We start from the raw sequence: 22408 nt of genomic DNA, 5'->3' as shown, positions 1-22408 counted from the left end.
GTTTGAGTGAGTAAAGAGGCTAGTGAGGGAGGCGGCCCCGGATGTCCCATAGAAGGAAAGAGGTGGGCTCTTATTGACAGCAGCATTGAGTGCCGTTCCCCCTGCAAGGGATCTAGTTAATCATCTCATAACACATTGTTCACTCCTTCTAAGGGGTCTATTCATGAAGCAGAGAAAAGCCCTGTTTTGCGGTAAACAGGGCTTTTCTCTGCTTACCGCAATTCACAGAGCCGGTTACCGTGGAGAAGTCTCTGACTTCTCCAGCGGTACCCCCGCTCTGTGCCTGAATCGCATCACCATACCTTTGTATGGTGAGTGCGATTCATGAAGGTGCGGAAAGCTCTGCTTTCCGCTTCTCCATGGAGTTCAGGTTACGCCGTCCTCAGATGGCGAACCTGAACTGCGGTGCGGAGACGTCAGGGAAGCTCAATGCTTCCCTGATCGCTGCTCTGCACCTCGCGCTGGCTCCGCCCCCCGACCTCCCAGCAACCACTGCGGCCTGCCGGGAGGTCATCAAGCTGCGCATGCGCAAAGGGACCCGTCGCTGGACCCCGCACATCGCAGAGAGGGACCGCCGGAGAAGACGTCACCGTGGGAGCCCCAGACACCGCAGCGCATCGTCGGAAGGGTAAGTATACATGAATTGCTACTTATCACGGCTATACATCGCATCGAAGCGATGCGATGTATAGTGATAAGTAGCAATTATGATTTTGTTTTGTACATGAATAGACCCCTTAGTGACAGACTTACCGCAGCAACAGTGCCTACACCGAAGCTAGCATTTATAGGAGATACCAGGTCAGCTATATCGTCATCCTGAGTTCCGTATAGAGGACTTCCCCTACAGGGTACCACAGATAATTCTCAGAGATACCTCAGGAGCATTAGTATAGTAACTTTTAGCACAGCAGATTACAGGTCAGAAGAGAAGCTTGCATGCCAGTTACTACCGAAATACATCAGCTGTTATACGATTCGATGAACTTGAGTATAGTGCAACATTCACTAGTATTTGCAAGTCTCAGACCTAACACCAGCACACTTAATTTCGCAGCACATAAAGGATTGATATTGTTCAGCTACACTGGATATACAGTACCTGGATTCCAATGACTGGGTTTATTCCTTAAGGGGGTTTCTTGGGAAATACTTCATGTGCACCAACGCAAAGGCCCATAGTCACAGTATAGACAATAAAGCAAACATTTGAGACTCAGAAAATATCTTTAGGAAAGATACAGTAACGCTCACTGAAAGATTGGTAGTGCATACCATATTCTTTAAACTGTATCTGATAAAAGTAGTTACATGCATATTATTGCCATTCAACTTTGTGACATTGTTGCATATAGTATAACTATTTTATTCCTATAAGCCAGAGATTGTAAGGCTATGGTTCAGGGTCTGTTCTAATTGATAGTAGTATTACCCATGAGGAATATCCATTAAATCTTGCTATTTGGGAATAAAGTAAACTTTTAGTTGTGAGTGGTATTATATCTGTGTACCATACATTACTCACCCTACAGAGTCTGAGAAGACAAAGAAAGTCGGAGATAAAAAGGTACGACTATTAAAGTAAAATTTATATTTACAGTAAGTAGAATAAAGAGGCTACATTGAAGGGAAAATTATTACATACAGGGGGCATTGTGTGAGCTGCTGGGTATAGGGGGTAATGTGTGAGTTGCTGGTGAGAGGCTGGATACAGGAGGCAGTCTGTGAGATGCTGGTGATAAGCTGGGTACAGGGAGCATGGTGTGAGATGCTGGTGAGAGGCTGGGTACAGGGACATTGTGTGAGATGCTGGGTAAAGGGGGCAATGTGTGAGGTGCTAGTGAGAGGCTGGGTACAGGGATATTGTGTGAGATGCTGGGTAAAGGGTGCAGTGTGTGAGGTGCTAGTGAGAGGCTGGGAACAGGGGGCAGTGTATGAGATACTGGTGAGAGGCTGGGTACAGGGGGCAGTGTGTGAGGTGCTAGTGAGATTCTGGGTACGAAGGGCAGTGTATGAGATGATGGGTACAGGGAGCAGTGTGTGAGGTGCTGTTGAGAAGCTGGGCATGGGGCACTGTGTGAGATGCTAGGTACAGGGGGCATCGTGTGAGGTGCTAGTGAGAGTCTGGGTACGGAGGGCAGTGTGTGAGATGCAGGGTACAGGGGTCAGTGTGTGAGATGCTGGGTACAGGGGACAGTGTGTGAAGTTCTGGGTACAGGGGTCAGTGTGTGAGATGCTGGGTACAGGGGGCAGTGTGCGAGATGCTGGTGAGAGGATGGGTATAGGGTGCAGTGTGTGAGATGCTGGGTACAGGGGGCAGTCTGTGAGATGCTAGTGAGAGGCTGGGTACAAGGGGCAGTGTATGGGGTAGTCTTCAGAATGCCGACTGACGGGATCCCGGCGCACAATATACCGGCGCTGGAATCCCGACAGCCGGCATACCGACACTTATTCTCCCTCGTGGGGGTCCACGACCCCCCTGGAGGGAGAATAAAATAGCGTGGCGCAAGGGGCTCACACTGTCGGTAAGCCGGCGGCCGGGCTCCCGGTGCCGGAGTGCTGGTCATCGGGAGCCCGACCGCCGGCATACCATACTGAACCCCAGTGTATGAGATGCTGGTGAGAGGCTGGGTACAGGGGGCAGTGTGTGAGGTGCTGGGTACAGAGGGCAGTGTGTTAGATGCTGGATACAGGGTGCATTGTGTGAAATGTTGGGTACAGGAGCAGTCTGTGAAATGCTGGTGAGCATCTGGGTACAGGGGGCAGTGTGTGAGGTGCTGGATACAGGGGGCAGTGTGTGAAATGCTGGATACAGGAGCAGTGTTTGAGAGGCTGGTGAGCGTCTGGGTACAGGGGGCAGTGTGTGAAATGCTGGATACAGGAGCAGTGTTTGAGAGGCTGGTGAGCGTCTGGGTACAGGGGGCAGTGTGTGAGATGCTGGGTACAGGGGACAGTCTGTGAAGCGATGGTGAGAATCTGGGCAAAGGGGGCAGTGTGTGATATGCTGGGTACAGGGGGCAGTGTGTGAGGTGCTGGTTAGAGGCTGGGTACAGAGAGCAGTGTGTGAGATGCTTAATACAGGGGGCATTGTGTGAGATGCTGGTGAGTGGCTGGGTACGGGGGCAGTGCTAGATGCTGAGTACAGTAGCAGTGTGTGAGGTGCTAGTGAGAGGCTTAATACAGGGGGCAGTTTGAGATCCTTGGTAAAGGGGGAAGTGTGTGAGGTAATGGGAACAGTGCACAGTGAGTGAGATGCTGGGTACAGGAGCAGTGTGTGAGTTTCTAATGAGAGGCTTGGTACAGGGGGCAGTGTGTGAGATGCTGGGTACAAGGGGCAGTGTATGAGGTTCTGGGTACAGGGGTCATTGTGTGAGATACTGGGTACAGGGAGCAGTGTGTGAGATGCTGGTGAGAGTACGGGTATAGGGGGCAGTGTGTGAGATGCTGGGTAAAGGGGGCAGTCTGTGAGATGCTAGTGAGAGGCTGGGTACAAGGGGCAGTGTGTGAGATGCTGGTGAGAGGCTGGGTACAGAGGGGAGTGTGTGAGATGCTGGGTACAAGGGGGCAGTGTATGAGGTGTTGGTGAGAAGCTGGGTACAGGGGGCAGTGTGTGAGAGGCTTGTAATGGGCTGAGTACAGGGGGCAGTGTGCGAGATGCTGGGGGCAGTGTGTGAGATGCTGGGTAAAGGGGGCAGTGTGTGAGATGCTGGGTACAGGGGGCAATCTGTGAGGTGCTGGTTAGAATCTGGGTACAGGGGGCAGGGTGTGAGATGCTGGGTAAAGGGAGTTGTGTGTGAGATGCTGGTGAGCGGCTGGGTACAGGGGGCAAGGTGTGAGATGCTGGGTACAAGGGGCAGTGTGTGAGATGCTGGTGAGAGGCTGGGTACAGAGGGGAGTGTGTGAGATGCTGGGTACAAGGGGGCAGTGTATGAGGTGTTGGTGAGAAGCTGGGTACAGGGGGCAGTGTGTGAGAGGCTTGTAATGGGCTGAGTACAGGGGGCAGTGTGCGAGATGCTGGGGGCAGGGTGTGAGATGCTGGGTAAAGGGGGCAGTGTGTGAGATGCTGGGTACAGGGGGCAATCTGTGAGGTGCTGGTTAGAATCTGGGTACAGGGGGCAGGGTGTGAGATGCTGGGTAAAGGGAGTTGTGTGTGAGATGCTGGTGAGCGGCTGGGTACAGGGGGCAAGGTGTGAGATGCTGGGTAAAGGGAGTAGTGTGTGAGATGCTGGTGAGAGGCTGGGTACAGGGGGCAGTGTGTGAAAATATGGTTACAGGGGGTACTGTGTGAGATGTTCGGTATAGGGGGCAGTGAGTGAGGTGCTGGTGAGAGGCTGGTTACAGGAGGCAGTGTGTGAGATGCTGGGTACAGGGGGCAGTGTGTGAAAATATGGTTACAGGGGGTAGTGTGTGAGATGTTCGGTATAGGGGGCAGTGAGTGAGGTGCTGGTGAGAGGCTGGTTACAGGAGGCAGTGTGTGAGATGCTGGGTACAGGGGGCAGTGTGTGAAAATATGGTTACAGGGGGTACTGTGTGAGATGTTCGGTATAGGGGGCAGTGAGTGAGGTGCTGGTGAGAGGCTGGTTACAGGAGGCAGTGTGTGAGATGCTGGGTACAGGGGGCAGTGTGTGAAAATATGGTTACAGGGGGTAGTGTGTGAGATGTTCGGTATAGGGGGCAGTGAGTGAGGTGCTGGTGAGAGGCTGGTTACAGGAGGCAGTGTGTGAGATGCTGGGTACAGGGGGCATTGTGTGAGGTGCTAGTTAGAGGCCAGGTACATAGGGCAGTGATTGAGATGCTAGGTACAGGGGGAAGTGTGTGAGGTTCTGGGTACAGTGGGAGTGTGTGAGATGCTGGGTACGGGGGGCAGTGTGTGAGATGATGTTGAGAGGCTGGGTACAGGGGGCAGTGTGTGAGATGCGAGGTACAAGGGGCAGTGTGTGAGATTCTGGGTACAGGGGGCAGTGTGTGAGATGCTTGTGATGAGCTGAGTACAGGGATCAGTGTGAGAGATGCTGGGGTCAGTGTGTGAGATGTTGCTGGTAAAGGGGGCAGTGTGTGAGATGCTCAGCACAGGAGGCAGTCTGTGAGGTGCTGGTGAGAATCTGGGTACAGGGGGCAGTGTGTGAGATGCTGGGTACAGGGAGCAGTGTGTGATGCTGGTGAGAGACTGGGTACAGGCCAGGGTGCAGTGTGTGATGTGCTGGTGAGAGGCTGGGTACAGGGGGCAGTGTTTGAGATGCTGTTGAGAGGCTGGGTACAGCGGCAGTGTGAGATGCTGAGTACAGGAGCAGTGTGTGAGGTACTAGTGAGAGGCTTGCTACAGGGGGCAGTGTGAGGTGCTTGGAATAGGGGGAAGTTGTTGAGGTGCTAGGTACAGTGCGCAAAGTGTGAGATGCTGGGTACAGGGGACAGTGTGTGATATGCTGGTGAGACGCTGGGTACAGGGGACAGTGTGTGAAATTCTGGGTACAGGTGGCAGTGTGTGAGGTGTTGGTGAGAGGCTGGGTTCAGAAGGCAGTGTGTGAAAAGCTGGGTACAGGGGGCAGTGGGTGAGATGCTGGTGAGAGGCTGGATACAGGGGCAGTGTGAGATGCTGGGTACAGGAGCACTGTGTGAGGTGCTAGTGAGAGACCAGGTACAGGTGGCAGTGATTGAGGTGCTGCATACAGGTGGAAGTGTGTGAGGTTCTGGGTACAGTGGAGAGTGTGTGAGATGCTGGGTACAGGTGTGACACCCCCACTGTAGGCTACCAGACTGTTTTGAGATTTTTAGGGTTAATCTTTATATATATATATATATATATATATATATATATAGTTGTGTACCGGGAGAGCTAGCAGCGCCACAGATGCAGTATCAAAAATAAAAAACACTAGTGCATGGACAATCGTGAAAATATGGTGTTTTTATAAATAATTACTAAAAAAGCACTCCCTGGGGGTTAACAGGGCGTCAGCTATTTACCTCAAATAAATTATGGTGCTGGTATAGGCACCTGTTGCTACGGTTTGTAAAGAAGGGATGAGGTATTTGGAGCGACCAATGGTGCTTACAAGAATTTAGTAGGATCTGGTTGTTTATATAAATTCCAACAATTTATTAAGTTACAGCACTAGACAGAAAGGAGTATATGCAATTAAAAGTGCACACATATGAAAAAAGAATTCTTTTTAAAAAGAAAAAATTACAGAACATAAAATATGCCCAAATGAAAGGATAAAAAATGGAGTAAAAAATAGAAAACAGAAAACTCAAGACAAGGAATTAAATATATTAAAAAAATACATGCATATAAAAATATTTTTTATAAAAAAAATTTTTTGTCTAAAAAATATTTTTAGAGGATTAACTATAAAAGAGGAGTAAAAATATCTTAACTTGTAGTAAGTGAGGTAGAATCAAGGCAGCACCCAACGCGTTTCGTCCTATCTATATATATAGTTGTATAGACACTCCGTAGAGTATGATATGTGGGCATGGTGGACTTTAGTTAAAAGATTGCCCTGTGCCTTGTACAGCATGCATGGTGGTAATAGAGGAGTAGGTACCGGGACCAGCGCGTGCCAAAACCAACTGTCAGATGATCCCTACGCGCTGGTTGAGAGAGCTCGAGGAGTCCGGAAAAAGAAAAGCCGTTAGGACAAGTAGAGGAACTGCGCACTGACCCAAGGACCCGGGCATAGTGAGCGGCCTGCACGACGTGGCTCCGGCGGCTTCCCCGACGAGGACGAGAGGAACACCCAGGGTGAGTTTCCTGCATCTCTCGGTTGAAGATAGAAAGACCGGCGGCGGCCACAGCGGAGCTAGCTGGGCCGCAGACCCATCATCGGGAGGTGGAGTAAAGGCGGTCCGGAGGCCGGCGAGAGGCGGGGCAGAGGTGCGGCATAAACAAAGCAGCCAGCCCGGGTGTCAACACGGGGCGGAGGCGGACAAAAAGGCGGAGCCCATCCAGATTGACATGGACGACACTCCCCCGGTCCCTTCCAGCTACAACGACAGGAGGGGTTTCACTCCAACAGCCACACCAGGAGGCGGAGAGGAGGGCGAAGACGGCTGTCAAAGTCAATAGAGGCACGTAGGTGAAACTCTCTTATTCACTCCCTGAGAGCTACAGTGGCAGTAACAGGAGCCCCCAGCCAGGGTTTTACCCAGTTAATACCCAGTGAGTAAGTTATATTCAGCCTGAATCAGGACCTAGCCCTGACATAGGGGGAACCCGGTGACATTTGGGCAGCGAAGCCATATTATACTGAACCTCTCCCACTATCCCTGATACTCTGCCTATGCTAATTAATTTAAACTCAGTCTTAAAGGCATCGTTAGAGACATCAAACCAGTTAGGGAGGGGAAGAATTAACAGCGATGCTGGACACTGTTTCCAAAATAGCAGCCGGCTAGGAGTGAGTGAAGCCGACTAGGATAGTCCGCACAGACTTACATCAAAGTATAGGATAACAGTTCCGCACAGCCGAGAAAAAGTATGCCGCAGGAATAGGATAATTGTGTGGTGTGTCGCAAGGGAGATAAAGTAATAGCCACCAGACGCTTGTCGGAGAGACGACTTCATAGGGACTTGGAATTTAAGTGGTAATAAAGCCTCACCAAGTAACAAGAGTAGCGGTAGACTTTCTGGAGTAACACCGTTCCGGTGGGTGATCTAGTCGGCAGCACTTAGGGATATCAGATGAGGATCTTTAAGTATAAGGTTACACTTAACCCGGGAAACGAACAGTAAAAGAGCTCTTTTTAAGACATATTTAGCCGTGCACGTGCTCGAAAGGGATTGTTTTATTTCTTTTTGTTATTTGCTTTAATTGCATAACTTACTGTGTGACATTTGCGGTTGGAAGTATATCCTACTATTTTAACCCTTACTGTTGTAATCGCTAAGAAAATACTGTGAGTTAACCCGGTTAGTGAGTGGTTTGAGTTAATTACAGGAAGTAAATAATAATTATTTAACTGACTGTTATGTATAGTGAGTCGGACTTAACCTAGAAGTCAATTCTTTTAAGGGTGTGCGTATAAGATTGATTTCCTTCTAGGAATCCAACGAAGAGGGAGAGAACATTGTGAAATTCCAGTGCCTGTGTAATAAAATGCCTGGTGACAAATGTGTTATTTCTCCACAACTGTAACGTTATATTATATGCTTTCTATATATGAATTTATGGTAATTGGATTAAAGAAGGAAAGAGTAGTCATTAGTCAATAAAGTGTACCCTCTTTAAGTACCAGAGCATTACGTGAAAAAAAACTCTCTGAACCTCTGTCGACTCTCGCAGAGAAGAAGAACATTCAGCTACTTTTACAATTTGTTACACAGGGGGCAGTGTGTGAGATGCTGGTTAGTGGCTGGGTACAGGGGGCAGTGTGTGAAAGCCTGGGTACAGTGGGCAGTGTGTGAGATGCTTTAAAGAGGCTGGGTACAAGGGGCAGTATGTGAGATTCTGGAAACAGGGGCAGTGTGTGAGATGCTGGTGAGAGGCTGGGTACAGGGGGCAGTGTGTGAGGTGCTGGGCACAGAGGGCAGTGTGTGAGATCCTGGATATAGGGGGAAGTGTGTGAAATGCTGGGTACAGGGACAGTGTGTGAGATGCTGGAAAGCGGCTGGGTACAGGGGGCAGTGTGTGAGGTGCTGGCTACAGGGGGCAGTGTGTTATGTGCTAGTGAGATGCTGGGTACAGGTGGTAGTGTGGGAGATGCTGGTGAGAGGCTGGGTGCACGGGGCATTGAGATCCTGGCGAGAGGCCGGGTACAGGGGGCATATAGTGAGATGCTGGTGAGAGGCTGGGTACAGGGGGCAGTGAGATCCTGGTCAGAGGCTGGGTATAGGGAGCAGTTAGTGAGGTGCTAGTGAGAGGCTGGGTACAGATGGCAGTGTGTGGGGATGCGGTCCCGACCGCCGCAATCCCGACATATTCTCCCTCCGTGGGTGTCCACGACACTGATAGAGGGAGAATATAATAGTGTGCCGAGCGTAGCGAGGCACCGTGCCCAAAGCGTGGCGAGCGGAGCGAGCCCGCAAGGGGCTGCGTTCCGCTCGCCACCCCTGTCGGGATTTTGTGGTCGGGATTTAGGCGTTGGTATTTCGACCGCCGGGATTCCGGCCGGCGGCATTTCATACTGATCCCAGTGTGTGAGATGCTGGTGAGAGGCTGGGTATGGGGCAGTGTGTGAGGGGCTAGGAACAGTGGGCAGTGTGTGAGATGTTGGTGAGAAGCTGGTACAGTGAGGGGGCAGTGTGAGGTGCTGGGGGCAGTGTGTGAGATGCTGGTGTAGTGCTCTATTGATTTTATGTTTATGAGTGGTTAAGAAAGTCCTGTATGTGGTATGGCTGTAGGTGTACTTGTAAAGCCATATCTAAATCCCCATACTGTATCTTGTCCATACTTAAGTGTAGTGTGTTAATGTATGACCTAGGGGTCTATTCATGTACAAAACGAAATCAGAATTGCTACTTATCACTATACATCGCATCGCTTCAATGCGATGTATAGCCGTGATAAGTAGCAATTCATGTATACTTACCCTTCCGACGATGCGCTGCGGTGTCTGGGGCTCCCACGGTGACGTCTTCTCCGGCGGTCCCTCTCTGCGATGCGCGGGGTCCAGCGACGGGTCCCTTTGCGCAGCTTGATGACCTCCCGGCAGGCCGCAGTGGTTGCTGGGAGGTCGGGGGGCGGAGCCAGCACGAGGTGCCGAGCAGCGATCAGGGAAGCATTTAACTTCCCTGACGTCTCCGCACCGCAGTTCAGGTTACGCCGTCCTCAGATGGCGAACCTGAACTCCATGGAGAAGCGGAAAGCAGAGCTTTCCGCACCTTCATGAATCGCACTCACCATACAAAGGTATGGTGATGCGATTCAGGCACAGAGCGGGGGTACCGCTGGAGAAGTCAGAGACTTCTCCACGGTAACTCGCTCTGTGAATTGCGGTAAGCAGTGAAAAGCCCTGTTTACCGCAAAACAGGGCTTTTCTCTGCTTCATGAATAGACACCTAAGACATGTGTTATATTTAAATATTGATGCTAGATATGGCCACGTGCCTGCTGAGAATGGTGGGGCTTGGCTTGGGAAAATGGGACCGCGGTGACAATTGGGCACAAGAGGACTGGAGAGCCCCTTCAGCAGCCCCTCGCGCCGAGCGAGGGGGATCATGTGCTGGAAGTAAGGAGGGAGAGAAGAGAGCAGCGGTTGGTGGTGTAGCAGAGTTAGGAGCGGCGGAGCGGTGGCTAATAACAAGACCCCGGGAGGCTAACCGGATGATCGGGGGGAGTGTAGCTCGCTTACACCAACCCTGAGAGAGCCACGGTGCGCAGCGTGGCAGCGGAAGCGGGGCGGTCAGTCTCATTGGAAGCGGTTCCCGGCTGAAGTCCACACCTGGAGCTCCACCGCTGAGCAGTTGAGCGGTACGCACTGGGACAGACTAGAGCGAGGAAGGAGGCGAAGCCGCTGGTATCCACAGCAACCGTCCTATGCAGCTGGTGAGAGGGAAGCAGCGGTACATTGTCTGACGGGCAGCCTTCCAGAACAAACCCCCGAGCTAGGAGGAGGAGTCGGGGGAGAGTTAGTACACCTCTCAGGCTGGGGAACGAGTAAGTGCCAAACACTGCCCAACACCATTCAGGTAGCACAGTCAGCTGGGCACAGTATTTTATGCTTGACAGGACTAGAAACAGTCAGTGAGTAAGCTGTTACAGCCAAGGTGACTTAACCCCTGTATGTGCGTAGTTAAAATCTGTTGCCTACCCTATTGGTCCCATTCTGATGCAGGGGAGATAGTAACCTGTCACCACATTAAGCTATTGTCATGAGACTGGGTGTAACCGGAGACAGTTGTATACTGATAGACAGGCATACTGTTACATTCTGAAGGGAAAGAGTATAACCACTGCACAGAGACTAATAGAAGTGGGGAGAGGAGCTGGAAGCAGTGTCTATGGGGTCTATTCATACAGAAAACGAAAACCTAATTGCTACTTATCACTATACATCGCATTGCTTCGATGCGATGTATAGCTGTGATAAGTAGCAATTCATGTATACTTACCCTTCCGACGATGCGCTGCGGTGTCTGGGGCTCCTGCGGTGAAGTCTTCTCCAGCGGTCCTTCCTAGCGATGCGCTGGGTCCAGCAGCGGGTCCCTGTGCGCATGCGCAGGGTGTTGAACTCCCGGCAGGCCGCAGTGGTTGCTGGGAGGTCGGGGGGCGGAGCCAGCGCGAGGTGCCGAGCAGCGATCAGGGAAGCATTGAGCTTCCCTGATGTCTCCGCACCGCAGTTCAGGTTACGCCGTCCTGAGATGGCGAACCTGAACTCCATGGAGAAGCAGAAAGCAGAGCTTTCCGCACCTTCATGAATCGCACTCACCATACAAAGGTATGGTGATGCGATTCAGGCAGAGAGCGGAGGTACCGCTGGAGAAGTCTGAGACTTCTCCACGGTAACACGCTCTGTGAATTGCGGTAAGCAGTGAAAAGCCCTGTTTAACGCAAAACAGGGCTTTTCACTGCTGCATGAATAGACCCCTATATGTGAGACTGTGTAAAATCCAGTCACTACTATAGCGCTCCCTAGTGTTAACCTTTACTCTCCACGGTAATAGCCATTAGGACTGAGGGAAGAGGTCAGCCTACCCCTACCATGCCCATCGATTGCTAACAGGAGTCTAGCTAAGTGGAAAGTTGTATCTTCTTTAAGAGAAGGGATCAGAGTAACCTCCATAAAAAAGAATAAGGCAACCGAGTATATGGAAGGGAGCTCCCTGTTTGACTGTCTGCCCACTCAGATTGAGTATCCTTCAAGACTGCCAAGTAGCAGAAAGAAAGAGGAGTTAGCCAATGCCCGATTGACGGGGAAAGCCAGGTTAACAGTTGTGAACCCATTACGCTCATAGGATAACTTCCAGCTAGGAGAGTGTGCTGACAATGCTAGATCGTAGGGAAGAACGCAGAGAGTTGGATTTTATGGATCTGTGTACACCACTAGTGCTACATTCGAGGGAGTTTATAACTGTTAGGTGCTTGCTGATGCTATCTTGAAGGAATCTCATTGAACTACTGTGTGCACATTACAAACCAAGGGCCCAATTGACTGAGCATATACAGTATTTTTTTCTTCCTATATGAGTACCCGGGTCACTCTTGGTCTTTTTGGGGATTTACAAAAGGTTTTTTTGTATTGCATGCATTAATTTCTGTAAAGGCGGGATATCTTATTAGTATAGGTCATGTTGTGCTTACCATGAATATAAAAATGTACTGTTGACCCTTACCTGCTGGTAATAAAAAAAAAAACAAGAAACCCTAGGATACTTACCAGTGGTTTTGTCTCCACCTCGGCGGAACCTGCAACAAAGAAAGACAAGGTACTGTATAAGAGGTAACTCTGTAAGTTGAGGTATTTTACTATTAGGCACTTTACTATATTATAATATCATTCACTCTAACTGCAAGGGGAGTGCCAGTGTAACGGGATTGGTCTTCAGGGTTGGAACTACCCTTCCCCACTAACGATCGGCATTCCTGAGCTAGCTGGGGAAAGCTAATAGCATCCCAAATAGCTTAGGTGGAGGCACTGTGCACAGATACTTGGTACCCCTGGGTGTAAAAAGAGGGGCTACACTGGGTACAGGAGGATGTGTGTAAGATGCTGGATACAGAGGGCTGTGAGGTGCGGGGGAAGAGACTGGGTGCAGGGGGCAATATGTGAGATTCTGGGTACAGGGGGCAGTGTGTGAGATGCTGGTGAGATGCTGGGTACAGGGAGCAGTGTGTGAAGTGCTGGATACAGAGGGCAGTGTGTGAAATGCTAGGTACAGGGGCAGTGTGTGAGATGCTGGTGAGCGACTGGGTACAGGGGCAGTGTGTGATGTGCTGCATACAGATTGCAGTGTGTGAGGTGCTAGTGAGAGGCAGGGTACAGGGGGCAGTGTGTGAGATGCTGGATACAGGGAGCAGTGTGTGAGATGCTATTGAGAGGATGGGTACAGAGGACAGTGTGTGAGATGCTGGTGAGATGCTAGTTACGGGGCAGTTTTTGAGGTGCTGGGTACATGGGGCAGTGTGTGAGATGTTGGTGAGAGGCTGGGTACAGGGGGCAGTGTGTGAGATGCTGGTGAGAGGCAGGGTACAGTGGGTAGTGTGTGAGATGCTGGTGAGAGGATGGGTACAGGGGGCAGTGTGTGAGGGTCTGGGTGCAGGGTGTGTGAGATGCTGTATACAGGGGTCTGTCGGTGTGTGTGATGCTGTATACAGGGGTCTGAGTGTTAATGTGTGAGGGGCTGGGTACAAGAGGCAGTGTGTGAGGGGCTGGGTACAAGAGGCAGTGTGTGAGGTGCTTGGTACAGGGGCAGTGTGTGAGATTCTGGGTACAAGGGGCAGTGTGTGAGATGCTGGGTACAGGGAGCAGTGTGTGAAGTGCTGAATACAGGGACAGTATGTGAAATGCTGGGTACAGGGGCAGTGTGTGAGATGCTGGTGAGCGACTTTGTACTGGGGCAGTGTTTGATGTGCTGTATACAGGTTGCAGTGTGTGAGGTCCTAGTGAGAGGCAGGGTACTGGGGGCAGTGTGTGAGATGCTGGTGAGAGGATGGATACAGGGGACAGTGTGTGAGATGCTGGATACAGGGGACAGTGTGTGAGATGCTGGATACAGGGGGCAGTGTGTGAAATGTTGGGTACATGGGCAGTGTGTGATGTGCTGCATACAGGTTGCAGTGTGTGAGATGTTGGTGAGAGGCAGGGTACAGAGGGCAGTGTGTGAGATGCTGGTGAGAGGCTGGGTACAGGGAGCAGTGTGTGAGATGCTATTGAGAGGATGGGTACAGAGGACAGTGTGTGAGATGCTGGTTACGGGGCAGTTTTTGAGGTGCTAGGTACATGGGGCAGTGTGTGAGATGTTGGTGAGAGGCTGGGTACAGGGGGCAGTGTGTGAGATGTTGGTGAGAGGCTGGGTACAGGGGGCAGTGTGTGAGATGCTGGTGAGAGGCAGGGTACAGGGGGCAGTGTGTGAGATGCTGGTGAGAGGATGGGTACAGGGGGCAGTGTGTGAGGGTCTGGGTGCAGGGTGTGTGTGAGATGCTGTATACAGGGGTCTGTCGGTGTGTGTGATGCTGTATACAGGGGTCTAAGTGTTAATGTGTGAGGGGCTGGGTACAAGGGGCAGTGTGTGAGGTGCTGGGTACAGGGGCAGTGTGTTAGGTGCTGGTAAGAGGCTGGGAGTGGGGTGTGTGTGTGTGTGTGTGTGTGTGTGTGTGTGTGTGTGTGTGTGTGTAGGGGACTGTGTGTCAGTGTGTGAGTGTGGGGATGGAGAGAGCTAGGCTAGTCAGGGCCAGATATACTAAGCATTGAGTGATCAACTTCACGGTAATAAACTACCAGCCAACCAGCTCCTGTCATTTTTCGAACACAGTCTGCAGCATGGCAGGTAGGAGCTGATTGGTTGGCACTTTATCACTGTGAAAATTTATCACCTTTCAAAGATTAGTACATCTCCCCCTCAATGAGTAATAGAGGGTCTGCAGCATAGCCAGCCAGCCTCCCTCCTGCATACCAAGGTCCTTCTCCCTTGCTCTGTGTCCAGGCTCAGAGCTGAGGTCAGCATAAGGAAGAGAAACATATCTGCAGACTCTGCACTCTGCCGCAGTTACTCACTGGAGCCGTGGCTATGAAGTTGCGGGATTCCGCTCACTTTACAAATAACCCACCTGCAGAAAGCTCAGTGAGAGACTGCCGGCCTGGATATGAGTGATGCCCAGCCATTCACTGTGCTGGCAGCGGCTGGGTTATTTGCATAGTGGGCGGCATCCAGCAACTTTATAGCCGCAGATCCAGCAAGACCAGCGCCAGCAGTGAAAGAGATTAATCAATTGAGGTGGGGGAGAGTGGGGAAAGAGAGCAATGCCCCTATGCAGAGAACAGAGCTCAGCTCACCGGTCAACCATCCCTGTACACCAATTCGCCCCTCCCCACGATCATAAACAAGGAATATCAGTTGCAGTGCTAATGAATCACAAACTAGAAATCCATAAAAGCTACTTACGCAATTCCTGTGTTCGATCAGGTTCTATACTGCCCAAGTACCTGTGTAAATTCTCCCTTATTTGTTGCAAGGAAATTAATTAAGGAATTTATCTTGTAGACCTGAATGCACCAAGCCAAAATAGTGAATAATGACTTTATGGGGAAACCAGTGCACGCTGTCTACTCAGAATTCCAAGGCATCACTGAAGCTCGTTGCATCCTGACAACTATCAAAGATGAGTTTCTGCCTTTAATGGATTCTGTGCTATTCATGGTCAATGTGTTGCTAACCTGATAAGCACATTCATCCATTTAAAAATAAAAATATTGCATTTCCCAAATTAAAAAAACACAATTTAGTACAAAATCATACCTACTACATTACAACACTTGGATAAAGTGTTAGAACATTAATCATAGGCAGATTTGTCCTATTTTACTTCTTAATTCAGGTTCATATTATATTCTCAGTAGAGATGAGCGGGTTCGATTCTCAGAGAACCGAACCCTACCGAACTTTGCCTTCCAAGTCCGGATCCGAGCCAGGCTCGGAATTTCCCTCTTGACTCGGAAATCCCGAGCGCGGCAAAACGGCATCATCCCACTGTCGGATTCTCGCTGAATTTTTATTTCCTATAAGGAGCCGCGCGTCCCCGCCATTTTCACTCCAGTCTCAGAGAGTGTATAAAGAGGATGTGTCCTCAGTGTTCAGTGTCTGTGTGTTAGGGTGGGAAAGTGAGGTGGCAAGTGTTGTGCTGCTCAGTCCAGTGTAGTCACTCAGTGTATTGAGCTGCATCAGTCCAGGCAGTCACAGTGTTGGTGTTCTCTGCTGCCATATATCCAGTGTAGCTGTAAAGTGGTGCTGTGTTGTGCAGACCAGTCCAGTGTAGACAGTGTATTGTGTTGTAATAGTCCAGGCAGATATATCCAGTGTAGCTGTAAAGTGGTGCTGTGTTGTGCAGACCAGTCCAGTGTAGTCAGTGTATTGTGCTGTACCAGTCCAGCCATTCACAGTGTTGGTGTTCTCTGCTGCCATATATCCAGTGTAGCTGTATAAAGTGGTGCTGTGTTGTGCTGACCAGTGGTAGTGTCCTGTGTCATCAGTAATTCCAGTGACGATATACGCTGCTGCTATATGTCCACTGCTGTAGTATAACAATTATAACAACCTGTTGGGCTGCATCAGACCAGTGGTAGTGTCCTGTGTCAGCAGTAATTCCAGTGATGATATACACTGCTGCTATATGTCCACTGCTGCAGTATTACAATTATAACAACCTGTTGGGCTGCATCAGACCAGTGGTAGTGTACTGTGTCATCAGTAATTCCAGTGACAATATACGCTGCTGCTATATGTCCACTGCTGCAGAATAACAATTATATCAGCCTGTTGGGCTGCATTAGACCAGTGGTAGTGTCCTGTGTCATCAGTAATTCCAGTGATGACATACGCTGCTTCTATATGTCCACTGATGCAGTATAATAATTATAACAACAACGTGTTGTGCTGCATCAGACCAGTGGTAGTGTCCTGTGTCATCAGTAATTCCAGTCATTCCTGTGACGAATATTGTCTCATATAACTCCCAAAAAATAATGGAGAACAAAACTTTTGAGGAGAAAATAGGCAAAGATCAAGAAGAACCACTTCCTCCTAGTGCTAAAGCTGCTGCCACTAACCATGACATAGACGATGAAATGCCATCAACGTCGTCTGCCAAGGCCGATGCCTAATGTGATAGTAGAGGGTGTGTAAAATCCAAAAAGCCAAAGTTCAGTAAAAAGAACCAAAAGAAGAAATTTAAATGGTCTGAGGAGAAACGTTATCTTGCCAGTATGCCATTTATGACACAGAGTGGCAAGGAATGGCTGAGGCCCTGGACAATGTTTATGGCTAGTGGTTCAGCTTCACATGATGATGGAAGCCCTCATCCTCCCTCTAGAAAAATTAAAAGATTTAAGCTGGAAAGAGCACAGAAAAGAACTGTGCATTCTGAGATGGTATCACAAATCCCCAAGGAGAGTCCAAGTGTGTCGGCGGTTGCGATGTCTGACCTTCCCAACACTGGACGGGAAGAGATGGCTCCTTCCACAATTTGCACTCCCCCAGCAAGTGCTGGAAGGAGCAACCACAGTCCAGTTCCTGATATTCAAATTGAAGATGTCACTGTTGAAGTACACCAGGATGAGGTTATGGGTGTTGCTGGCGCTGAGGAGGAAGTTGACGATAAGGATTCTGATAGTGATGTGGTTTGTTTAAGTCAGGCACCGGGGGAGACATTGGCTGTCCTTGGGACAAAGAAGCCCATTGTGATGCCTGGGAAAACTACCAAAAAAGCCACCTCTTCGATATGGAATTATTTCTCCTCAAATCCGGACAACAGGTGTCAATCCATCTGTTGCCTCTGTCAATCTGTAATAAGTAGAGGTAAGGACGTTAACCACCTAGGAACATCTGCCCTTATACGTCACCTGCTGCGCATTCATCAGAAGTCACTGTCAAGTTCAGAAACTTTGGGTAAGAGCGTAAGCAATCCACTGACACCTAAATCCCTTCTTCCTCCTGTACCCAAGCTCCGGCAAGCCACACCACCAACTCCCTCAACGTCAACTCCTCCTCAGTCAGGAACATTCGTAGTCCTGCAGGCCATGTCACTGTCAAGACTGAGTAGTCCTCTCCTAACCAAGATTCCTCCGTAGGATCCTTGAGTGTTACGCCTGATGTTACTGCCGCTGCTGTTGTTGCTGCTGAGAGGCGATCGTCATCCCAGAGGGGAAGTCGGAAGACCACTTGTACTACTTCCAGTAAGCAATTGACTGTCCAACAGTCCTTTGTGAGGAAGATTAAATATGACAGCAGTAATCCTTTTGCAAAGCTGATAACTGAGGCCTTGACAGTTATGTTGGTGTTAGAGGTGCGTCCGGTATCCACCATTAGTTCAGAGTCACTTTAAGATATGTTTGAGGTACTGTGTCCCCGATATCCGATCTAGGTTCCACTTCTTTAGGCAGGTGATACCGAGAATGTACACAGATGTCAGAAAAAGAGTCACCAGTGTCCTAAGAAATGCAGTTGTATCCAACGTCCAGTTAACCACGAACATGTGGACAAGTGGAACAGGGCAGACTAAGGACTATATGACTGTAACAGCCCACTGGGTAGATGTATGGCCTCCCGCAGTGGCACCAGTAGCAGCATCTTGCAAATGCCAACCCATTCCTAGGCAGGCTACGCTATCTATCACCGCTTTCCATAAGAGGAACACAGCTGACAACCTCTTACGGAAACTGAGGAACATCATCGCAGAATGGCTTACTCCAATTGGACTCTCCAGGGGATTTGTGATATCGGACAACGCCACAAATATTGTGCATGCATTACATCTGGGCAAATTCCAGCATATCCCATGTTTTGCACATACAATTAATTTGGTGGTGCAGAATTTATTTTAAAATGAAAAGGGTGTGCAGGAGATGCTGTCTGTGGCCCAAAAAATGGCGGCCTACTTTCGGCATTCTGCCACTGCGTGCCGAAGACTGGAGCGCCAGCAAACACTCCTGAACCTTCCCCCGCCATCAAGCAAGAGGTGGTAACGAGTTGGAATTCAACACTCTATATGATTCAGAGGATGGAGGAGCAGCAAAAGGCCATTCAAGCCTATACATCCACCTACGATATAGGCAAAGGAGGGATAATGCACCTGACTCAAGCACAGTGGAGAATGATTTCCGTCTTGTGCAAGGTTCTCCAACCCTTCGAACTTGCCACACGTGAAGTCAGTTCAGACACTGCCAGCTTGAGTCAGGTCATTGCCCTCATCAGGCTTTTGCAGAAGCAGCTGGATAAATTGAAGGAGGAGCTAAGACGGAGCAATTCTGAAAAGTATGTGGGACTTGTGGATGGCACCCTTCATTCGCTTTGCCAGGATTCAAGGGTGGTCAATCTGTTGAAATCAGAGCACTACATGTTGGTCACCGTGCTCAATCCTAGGTTTAAAGCCTATGTTGTTGTATCTCTCTTTCCAGCAGACACGTGTGCAGAGGTGCAAAGACCTGCTGGTTAGTAAATTGTCAACTCAAGCGGAATGTGACCCGTCAACAGCTCCTCCTTCAATTTCTCCCACCACTGGGGCTGCAAGGAAAAGGATAACATTTCCTAGCCCACCCACTGGTGGTGATGCAGGGCAGTCAGGAGCGAAAGCTGACATCTGGTCCGGACTGAAGGACCTGCCAATGATTACTGACATGTCTACTGTCACTGCATATGATTCTGTCACCATTGAAAGAATGGTTGAGGATTATATGAATGACAGCATCCAAGTAGGCATGTCAGACAGTCCGTACGTATACTGGCAGGAAAAAGAGGCAATTTGGAGGCCCTTGCACAAACTGGCTTTATTTTACCTAAGTTGCCGCCCCTCCAGTGTGTACTCCGAAAAAGAGTTTAGTGCATCCGGTAACCTTGTCAGCGATCGGCATAGGAGGTTACTTCCACAAAATGTGGAGATAATGATGTTCATCTAAATGAATTATAAAGTCTTCCGGGAAGACCTTTACCAGCAATTGCCTCCAGAAAGTACACAGGGACCTGTGATTGTGGATTCCAGTGGGGACGAATTAATACTCAATGAGGAGGATGTACACGGTGAAAGGGGTGAGGAATCAGAGGATGATAAGTTGGACATCTTGCCTCTGTAGAGCCAGTTTGAGCAAGTAGAGATTGCTTCTTTTTTGGTGGGGACCCAAACAAACCAGTAATTTCAGCCACAGTCGTGTGGCAGACCCTGTTGCTAAAATTATTGGTTTGTTAAAGTGTGCATGTCCTGTTTATAGAACATAAGGATGGTTGGAGGGCCAAAGGACAATTCCATCTTGCACCTCTTTTTCTTCTTTGCATCATGTGCTGTTTTGGGACTAGTTTTTTTTAAGTGCCATCCTGTTTGTAACTGCAGTGCCACTCCTAGATGGGCCAGGTGTTTGTGCCGCGCACTTGTGTGGCTTTGCTTGGCCATCCAGCTACCTAATTGCGCCTCTTTTTCTTCTTGGCATCATGTGCTGTTTGGGGAGTAGTTTTTGATTAGTGCCATCTTGCCTGCAACTGCAGTGCCACTCCTAGATGGGCCAGGTGTTTTGCCGCACACTTGTGTCGCTTAGCTAAGTCATACTGCCACCTTGGTGCAACTTTTAGGCCTAAAAACAATATTGTGAGGTGTTCAGAATAGACTGGAAATGAGTGGAAATGATTGTTATTGAGGTTAATAGTACTGCAGGAGCAAAATTACCCCCAAATTCTGTGATTTTAGCTGTTTTTATGGTTTTTTTTTCAACAATCATCCAGATCCAAAACCAAAACACGAAAGGGTGGTTTTTGCAAAACCAAGCCAAAACCAAAACACGAAAATGGAATTAGAACCAAAACACAAAACACGGAAAGTGCCCGATGCACATCTCTATTCTCAGTCACTTTCAACAGTCTATAGTATTGCAAGTAAATGCAATGTGTGTGCTCAGTAATGCTATTGTATGACAAAAGCTCTATTATCTGGGATCTTGTGCACTGTAAACTACCTCCCTTTATGTTGGTACTCAAACATTGAGCACAACAACAGAAGGTGAAAAATTGAAATCATGTTTCACATTGATGCTAAATAGCAGATATTGGAGGTTATTCCGAGTTGATCGCTCGCTGCCGATTTTTGCAGCGCAGCTATCAGGTGAAAAAAATTGCATTTATGCGCATGCGTATGGCCCGTAATGCGCACATGCGACGTACGGGTACAAAGGTCTTTGTGGTTATGCTCAGGTTCTAGTGAAGTTTTCCTTTGCACTGACGGTCGCAAGAAGATTGACAGGAAGGGGGCGTTTCTGGGTGTCAACTGACCGTTTTCAGGGAGTGTTTGTAAAAACGCAGGCGTGTCTAAAAAAACGCAGGCGGGGCTGTGCATTCGCTGGGTGGGTGTATGATGTCAAATCTGGACACGAGTAGGCTGAAGTGATCGCAAGCGCTGAGTAGGTTCAGAGCTACTCAGAAACTGCACAAACTGTTTTTGCAGAGCTCGACTGCACATATGTTTGTACTTCTGCTAAGCTAAAATAAACTCCCCAGTGGGCGGCAGCATAGCATTTGCACGGCTGCTAAAAACTGCTAGCGAACGATCAACTCAGAATGACCCCCATTATGCAAAGCATTATTTTACTAACAAGCATTAAAAAATTTGTGTCATTAGATCAGCATACAACATTGGAACATATTTACAATACATTTCAGTTTAACAGAAAAAAAAATATTGCTAAATGAATTTCCAATTAAAGTACATTTATTTGCTTCAAAAATATGAAAAACATGTTTATCAAAAAAATATTCATTCATATTTAGGTTCACTGCATTTAATTAGGAATTCTCTGGGCCTTTGACAATTGGAATTGAAATTGGAATTTCGTTTTTTATTGTCATTAAATATTCAACGCATGAACAATCAATGAAATTTTCATGTAAGCAAGAAACAAACACCACAAAATATGTATACCACAAAGAAAAATACCATAAGATACTTTAAAAAAGCCATAGAGACATAGTAACACATAGACAGATACAACAATCCTATCTACATATAGAACCATTAAGCATTGTTATAGCCCTAGGAAAAAAAAGCTATCTTTCAGCTGGCTGGTCTTACACAATATCGATCTATAGCGGGAGTTTGAAGGAAGCAGAGTAAACATCCCATAATTAGGATGAGTCGCATCACCCAGTATACTCCCAGCCTTCGCAAGGAGCCTCTTCTCATAAACAGACTGAATACTAGGCAATTGTAAACCAATTATCTTGGCAGCAGTTTTCACAATTCTTTCCAACGACTTACGCTCTATAATACTACAATTTCCAAACCAGGCTAAAATACCGTATGTAAGAACACTCTCGATATTACATGAGTAAAAATTTATTAAAATTACCTCTTTTATATATAAACGCTGTTGAGCTTTCTTTGTAGCAGCATTAACATGAGAATTCCATGAGAAATCATTAGATATAATCTAAAAGATGTTACACTCTCCACCTCTTGCTTATCTAAAACTAGGGGACCATAAATATGCCAAAGCCAGTTTGTCCTGGCTCACCATTGAAAAAAGAGAATTTATTTTCCCTCCTCTTATTAACCTCATATTACTAAAGCAAATGTATTATTCTTATACCTTTTTGTTACTATTAATAATAATCCCTAATTATATACCTTTTAACAATGTATTTGCAAGGTTACCTCTAAACTCATCAGGATAATTATATTCAAGAAAGATTTGCACACAGGATTTAGATAGAATATTTTCATTACAACTGATGCTCAAAAAGTTCACATATATCATAAAACATACACATTGTAAATCA

General features: G+C 48.3%; 1 long non-coding RNA gene across 1 annotated transcript in view; it reads left to right on the top strand.

Annotated features, from left to right (window-relative positions):
- Positions 1-446: 446 nt before the first annotated feature.
- Positions 447-22408, top strand: part of LOC134956811 (uncharacterized) — a 298928-nt gene continuing 276966 nt past the window's right edge. The window contains exons 1-2 of the long non-coding RNA XR_010186191.1: positions 447-628; positions 1533-1567. This is a non-coding gene — a long non-coding RNA (uncharacterized LOC134956811). The remainder of the gene's footprint in view (positions 629-1532; positions 1568-22408) is intronic.

This window comes from Pseudophryne corroboree, chromosome 9, assembly GCF_028390025.1.
Source record: "Pseudophryne corroboree isolate aPseCor3 chromosome 9, aPseCor3.hap2, whole genome shotgun sequence".
Taxonomy (NCBI): Eukaryota; Metazoa; Chordata; class Amphibia; order Anura; family Myobatrachidae; genus Pseudophryne; species Pseudophryne corroboree.
This window is presented reverse-complemented; position numbering and strand designations above follow the sequence as displayed.